Genomic DNA, 7,197 nt, shown 5'->3' with positions numbered 1-7,197 from the left:
TGGTGCAGCACAAGGGGCTAGAAGGGCCTATTCTGCACTGTATCACAATAAATAAGTAAATGCATAACCTTTTAGTGCAAAGTGTGGCATTTAGTAGGAGCACCAGATCAAAGACCCTGGCCTCTACAGGTTGAACAGCATTGCCAGAGCTGCTAAAGTGACATCATGCATGTGTATATATATCAGGGCAATCTGGGAAGGGCATCTGTTTAATTCCAATTCTCATACTATTAATCACAATAACAAATACAGCAAACAAGATCATCTTTGAATTTAGGTGCAGAAAGAAGATCTTTTATTTTTGAATCAAAGGTTGATATGGAACTCCTCCTACCCCCTCCCCCTTCCCCGGAGCTCAGTAGCTCAGCTGCATCTATGGAAATGAATAAACAGTCAATATCTTGGGCCGACACCCTTCATCAGGACTGCAAAGGAAGGAGGAAGATCCTAGAATAACAAAGTGGGGGGAGAGGAAGCTAGAAGGTGACAAGTCAGATGGTTGGGGAGGAGGAATGAAATAAGCTGGGAGGTAAGTAGTAGAAAAGGGAAAGGGCAGGAGAAGGAGGAATTTAATGGAACAGAGTGGATATTGGAAGAAAGGGAAGGAGTGAGACATCAAGGGGAGGTGAAAGACGTGAGGAGAAGAGGTAAAGGGTGGAGGGAGTACCAGAAGTTGGAGAAATCAATGTTCTTGCCACCGGGTTGTGCTTGCTTACCTGTTTTGAACGTTCTGTTACTATCTTTAACTTTTTGCATTCACTTTCACTGATTATTATTGCCGCCTTTGTTGTGGGCAAATGTGGATAAAATATTGCCTATGTTATTAAATTAATTTAGAAGCTGAGGGTGTAAAATGGATCCTTTTGAGATGCCACAATGAACATCTGGCTTTTGGAGAACTTTGTCCATTATCCTGACTTTGTTTTCTGCTGCTCGCCCAATTTCCTAAATCGATCAATAAGTTATCTTAATTCCATGAGCTCCAACTTCATTGAATGTTCTGGAAGTCCAAATAGTCCACATAAACATGTTCTCCATTTGGTATTTCAGCTATGTCTTCAAATTAAGAGTAAATATCCAGAGTTCTGAGTTCAGTAAACTCTCAATACATTTCAATGGTTCAGAATCATTTAGCTACTTATATAAAAAAAATCAAAAATATTAAGTTTTAATTTTCTGTTCCATCTTGGGGTTGAAAGAGTAGATCAGTAATGCTTTCACTGTCGAATCTCATCAATCATGTTTAAACTCATGCTAAAGTAGATTGCTGTACTGAAGATGCAAGTTAGGTTTTAAAAAAAACAGAAGGGTCCAGGAGAATTAACTTTCAATGAGATGCTGCCACTACAATTGTACTAGTAACAAGTGTGTTGAATAGTTGGTGTTATCACTGTTGTTTTCCTTGTGACTATAATTTAAAAAAACCTGTTGAAAGCTAAGAATAATTTAAATACATAAGATTGAATTGAATAGAATGTTTAAAGTACTGTGAGTACGTATTGTGCAATTTTTGCTGCTTTCCAAATGTTGCAGTTCCTTAATTTTGTTCTAGCCGGGGGTGGTTCTGGGGATAAGCTCCCATTATCTATTAAATGCTATCAATGGCATACGTCTCAAATGGCCTCTGACAACCAAATCCAGCTCCTGGCTTTCATGTGTGGCTTAGCTACTAAGCCCAGCGGAACAGTTTTTACTGACAGGAGAAAGGGGGGATTAACGGCGCCTTAAAACCAGTTACTTTGGGCAGATGGAGCTCATCAGCCATGGTTGACAGATCATCTAGGAGGAAAAAAAACTGATCTCAAACCTCAGCTACCTGGGGAAGGCTTCAGGAGCAAACCACAAGGAAAAGACTCGAGCTTGATTCACTTGGGCAGTCCTACATTGAGGTCAATGCTGACTGGCAACTCCAGTGGCGCCGTTGGTGCCAAGCTATATTGGTCTCTGCCATTCCTTTGGATTCATCAGCTACGTGGAGAGGGGGAACTTGCTACATGGGCAACAGCCTGCTTTCCATATCATACTGCCCTGGCTTACATATCATGTAAACAGCTGGGACGTAAAATCCATGGGTGACCCCAACCAATGGAGTGCCCAATAGCTGCAACATTAAGTGTTAAAAATGTAAAGCAAAAATAATTGAATATTATTCAAACATATTAAGATCTACATTGATGTATGTTATGAATAGGTACCACATTCTCCAAGATTTCAAAAGAGATAATTGGATTCTAATAACATATTCAAGATCATAAATCTTAGAACTGAATCCATTGAAGACTGCAGGATGGGAAGTACATCTACATTTTAGTAAAGTGTAGAATGATCTCAGAAAGCAGATCATAAGGATTTTTTAACAGCAAATCAAACAAGTATTTAATTTGGAAATCAGTCAAAATCTTTACCATCTTTCATCTTAGACTAATTTTTATCTACTCGTATGTGTTCTTGGTCATAGGAAACCTAAAATACCATCTCTATTTATAGCAAAATATAAATTATTACCTCAGTTTTTAACCTGTTCTAAGTATTGAGCAGGAGGCATTCACTATTCCATTAAAAAGGAATCAGTGAGAGAATAACTGAAGATTAATGTTCCTTTTGTTAACATTGTCCTATATTATATAGTAACAACCAAGCCTCTAAATTCAGGTCATTAGAGCAAAAGTTTCATTTTAATGCAATCCTAGAATTTTTTCTTCTGTTTTGAAATGAATTTGAAATTTGAACTTGGGGGAAAATACCTCAACTTATCTTTCCAGATTTGAGTTTGTGGGGTTTGTAATTCTGGAAATGCCTTACATAGATTTTCTGGATTTACAGGAAGACACATGATGGTGGCAAAACTTTAATATTAATCTAAAAATAGTCATAACCACCCTCAGCTGTCCATTCAGTCATTCACAAACTGTCACTGGAAATCAACTTAATTGGTTTGCTATTGCTACATGAGTTCTTCTTCTCACCAGTGTTAAACTGAGGTTAAAATAAGCTAATTTTCTCACCTACAATCCTCATCTCATCTTCTCATGGTACAATGCTACTTTCATTTTCTTTTGGTGATAGTTTAACAAAAACTCTGCACTTGTTTGTGTCAGTGTGAATTGCTTCTACCTTTTGTTTACATCCTAATGATTCTGATTAAAAGTTATCAATTTGTAATGTCCACTCTCTCCGTAGGTACTGCCGGCCCTGCTTTCAATCTTTTTCTTTGAGATATCCAGTTGCAATATTTTGCTCTTGTGATTTGCATATACATAATATTGTAGCCTTGGAGAAACTGCAGAATTCTTTTGGGAGAAAAAAGTGAATTTGTATAATTTTGTGGTTTCGGAGCAGTGACTATATGTTTTGTCTTTAAATGTCATTTGAATGTCTTTTGTCATCAAAGCATAGTACTGTACTATAAATATATTTTCTGTATGATCCTTAGAAAAACTTAAATACTCACTGAGATTTAATGATTGCAATTGAAAATAAAAAGATGCTGGGAATCTGTAATAAAACAACTTCTGATGTACTGTGTTTGAATTAAAGGCCGTTGGCTGAAAATATTCTGTTCTCCACAGAAACTGCCTAATATGTTGAGATATTTTTGGTACTTTCTGCATTTATTATTGTAACATTTTTGGATATTCAGAAGGCATGAAGGGGGCTACATAGATAATAACTTTCCTTTTCAAAATGTTATTATCATTAAATATACTTTCAGTAAACTATTTAAAGGAAATCATGCTGCACATAATCCCCCTCTTCCAATTGCTAATGACACAGCTCTGCAATGACCTTGTTACTGCTTTAATGCAACATTCACATGGCCTCTGTGTAATCTTTTATGATCTTATTTATAGATTACTCCAGTAACATTTCAAAGTTGAAATGGAAACATGACAGAAAACCAAAGCAATGATTTAAAAAAGATCATCAGAAAGCTTGTGGTTGCCAATTTTGAAACCTGGTTGAAGAGCCACAAGATGTGTAGGCAAGCTGCAGATTCATGTGGAGAGCAGCAAACAGGCTTGCGTGTGCTTCACCTCTTGTACTCCACGTTTAAAATTGAACCAGATGAAGGGAAGCGTATCAAGGAAGTTATATCATTGTATTCCCATTTAATTCCACAGCTCCTACAATGCAATTCGGCAACATTCTGTTTGAACCATAGGAAAGCTTATTTTTAATCTTATTGCTAAGCCATCTTACTTTCCACTTATAAAATGCTATTACATTGTGTTTCCATTAATGCCAACCTATTATACTTTGCACTGATTTTAGTTGAGAGTGACAAGTGTCCACTGGGATCTTTTCTGTTCTACAGTTAAATTTGTATCTGCATTTTAAATACTGTTTAATATTCACAATATTAAGTTTTATTATAAACTTTTGTGAGGAAAATATCTGTGAAATGTATCTCACTGGACTGAGATTTAAGATGTAAATAGTGCGATATCTGGGCTGGAACACCAATTGAACATTAAATATGGAAGTACTTGGGGTTCGGGTGAGTTACTTTCAGTGAAATTTATTTTGATGAAGCAGTTCTCTTTCAGCTCTAAAATGTTATCATTTGAGAAATTTGTAAAAGATCATACTGTGTGGGTCTGGTACTGAAGTTAGGGACCAGGTCATTAGAGAGCTGCAACTGGGAAGACAGATTGGATAAAGGATTCTGGTGAAGAAACTGATGCCATGACCTGTGGAGTCTTTAAGAGTTTAGGACATGTATTAGCCCAGATATGGTAAAAGAACATGTATACAATTTGGTAGGGCATTCTGGAATGGTAAACTTGTTCCTTGCTTGCAGTATATTATTTGGATTGGGTGGAAAGCAAGAGGGAGAATGCTGCATTTTGAGATCCTGACTGCTCTGCTCACATTGGTGCTCTGACCATTTTCTGCTACAGTTGCTACTATTTCTAAGGTACAGTGATCTCATATGATTATTTATTTGTGTTTATAGAAACTAGCAAATCTTCCATGACATTGTTCAAAGCAAGTTGTTCTAATCTTTATAAAACAACATTCAGTGAGTTACAAAATGTTGAATGGATTGTTTTTGTTTCTGTACATAATGGTTTTAAAATCTAATAGCCATTCCCATACACTACTTATTTAATCATAGTCATACTTTATTGATCCCGAGGGAAATTGGTTTTCATTACAGTTGCACCTTAAATAATTAAATAGTGATAAAACCATAAATAATTAAATAGTAATATGTAAATTATGCCAGGAAATAAGTCCAGGACCAGCCTATTGGCTCAGGGTGTCTGACCCCCCAAGGGAGGAGTTGTAAAGTTTGATGGCCACAGGCAGGAATGACTTCCTATGACGCTCTGTGTTGCATCTCAGTGGAATGAGTCTCTGGCTGAATGGCTGATATTTTGTATTTAATGTTTGAAAGTAATAATTATTTCCATGTACTATTTTTTACATTATTTACATTAAATGCATGCTATACATTGCTATTTGCATTTTTTGGCTTCCTCTAAAATATTACTTTTGAATAATTTGTAAACTAGAATACAAACAGGCATGGCGAGATTGTGTGGATATAACCAGGTCATTGAGTAATGTTGCTAATAGGATGATTGGATAATGTACAATCTGGTGAGGGAGACAGTTGTCATGACCTTTGATGAGAGAATTTAAGACTTGTGAGACCATGTGTAGTGACAGTGATGAACACAGTTTGGTGGGGCACTGTGGAATGGTGAAGTTGGGCTTGTAGCTGGCATAGTGTTATCAACAGAAATTTCAAATGTTTTATTGGAAAACTAGGCATCAGTCCTATTTCATTTTCTAATGCCTTAAATACTAGATGTCAAGAGGAAAGATTAATAGGAAAGGACAAAAATACTTGGGGGGAGATGGACACATTTCATCAACGACTGAATTTTTCTCTGATGTATTGATATCATGTATATTTCTAAATGAAAAGCAAAACAGAAGTGTGTTCTTGGCTATTAATATGTTACATATTTCAGTCATCTTTACACCATATTATTCCCCTTTAATAGAGTGGATGTGGAGAAGATGTTTCCTATGGCAAAAGAGTCCAAGACCAGAGAACACAGCCTCAGAATAGAGGGGCTTCCTTTTAGAACAGAAATGATGAGGAATCTTTTTAGCCAGCGAGAGGTGAACCTGTGGAATTCATTGCCACAGGCAGCTATGGAGGCCAAGACTGTATGAGTATTTAAGGCAGAGGTTCATAGATTCTTGATTAGTCAGGGCATGAAGGTATACAGGGAGAAAGCAGGAGATTGGGGCTGAGAGGAAAATTGGACCAGCCATGATGAAATGGCAGAGAAGACCCGATGGGCCAAATGGCCTAATTCTGCTCTTATGTCTTGTGGTCTTTATACCAGCAAGTGTTGGGGTCTGGAATTCTGCCTGATCGAAAATTAGATGAAGAACCCCTCAATGCATTTAACTAACACTTGGATGTTTACTTAAAGCTGTGACCTGTGGACCAGTGGCCAGAGAGCTGGGAGTTTGGAATTGGCTCCTAAAGGGATAAAGTAAAATAAAGTCAGCGCACAAACAGGCAAAAAAAAGTAGCACAGAACCTGGTAACAATGAGATGCAAAGTAAAAAAGAAATAATGGATGTCAAGATGAATACATTTTGAGAAACAGTGATCGGAGAAGTGTGGAGCTCCTTCATCGTGTTAAATAACTCTAACATCAGTATTTACAGTGGAAAAAATAGAGGACAAAATCCAAGATGCACCAAGAAAATTGATAGTGGGCTGGATCATCAGTAGCAGGTAGGTCGCTAGTAACATGCTCACTTGGCTATTTCAGGAACAAGGGTACATAGTGGGCTCAGAAAGGCAAATAAGCCACAGGCAGTACATTGTTGAGATTTTCCTGCGAAAATTTCAACAGCCTTTGACACACAACTGCCTTGATTTTTTTTTCGCCCACAGATCAATTATGACACTCAAATGAAGAGTTGCAATACTTGCAGCAGCAAATCATGGCAAGGAGCTGAAAAGACAAGATTGTGAAGTGTACTGGGCACCTGCTCTCAGCACACAAGTACGTTGCTGCTGGATTTGATGCTGAATGATCTGCCAGCGAAAGGTAAGTTTTGATTAGGTGGATTAAAATAAGATTGAGGTGTTGCCAAAATTAATATAAGCAAAATAATGGCACAAAAGTGTCAACATTTTTGGCACTGGATAGCTTCCAT

Source organism: Mobula birostris, chromosome 15 (assembly GCF_030028105.1).
Source record: "Mobula birostris isolate sMobBir1 chromosome 15, sMobBir1.hap1, whole genome shotgun sequence".
In the NCBI taxonomy this organism is placed as follows: domain Eukaryota; kingdom Metazoa; phylum Chordata; class Chondrichthyes; order Myliobatiformes; family Myliobatidae; genus Mobula; species Mobula birostris.
The sequence above is the reverse complement of the archived record's forward strand: the minus strand, read 5'-3'. Positions refer to the sequence as shown.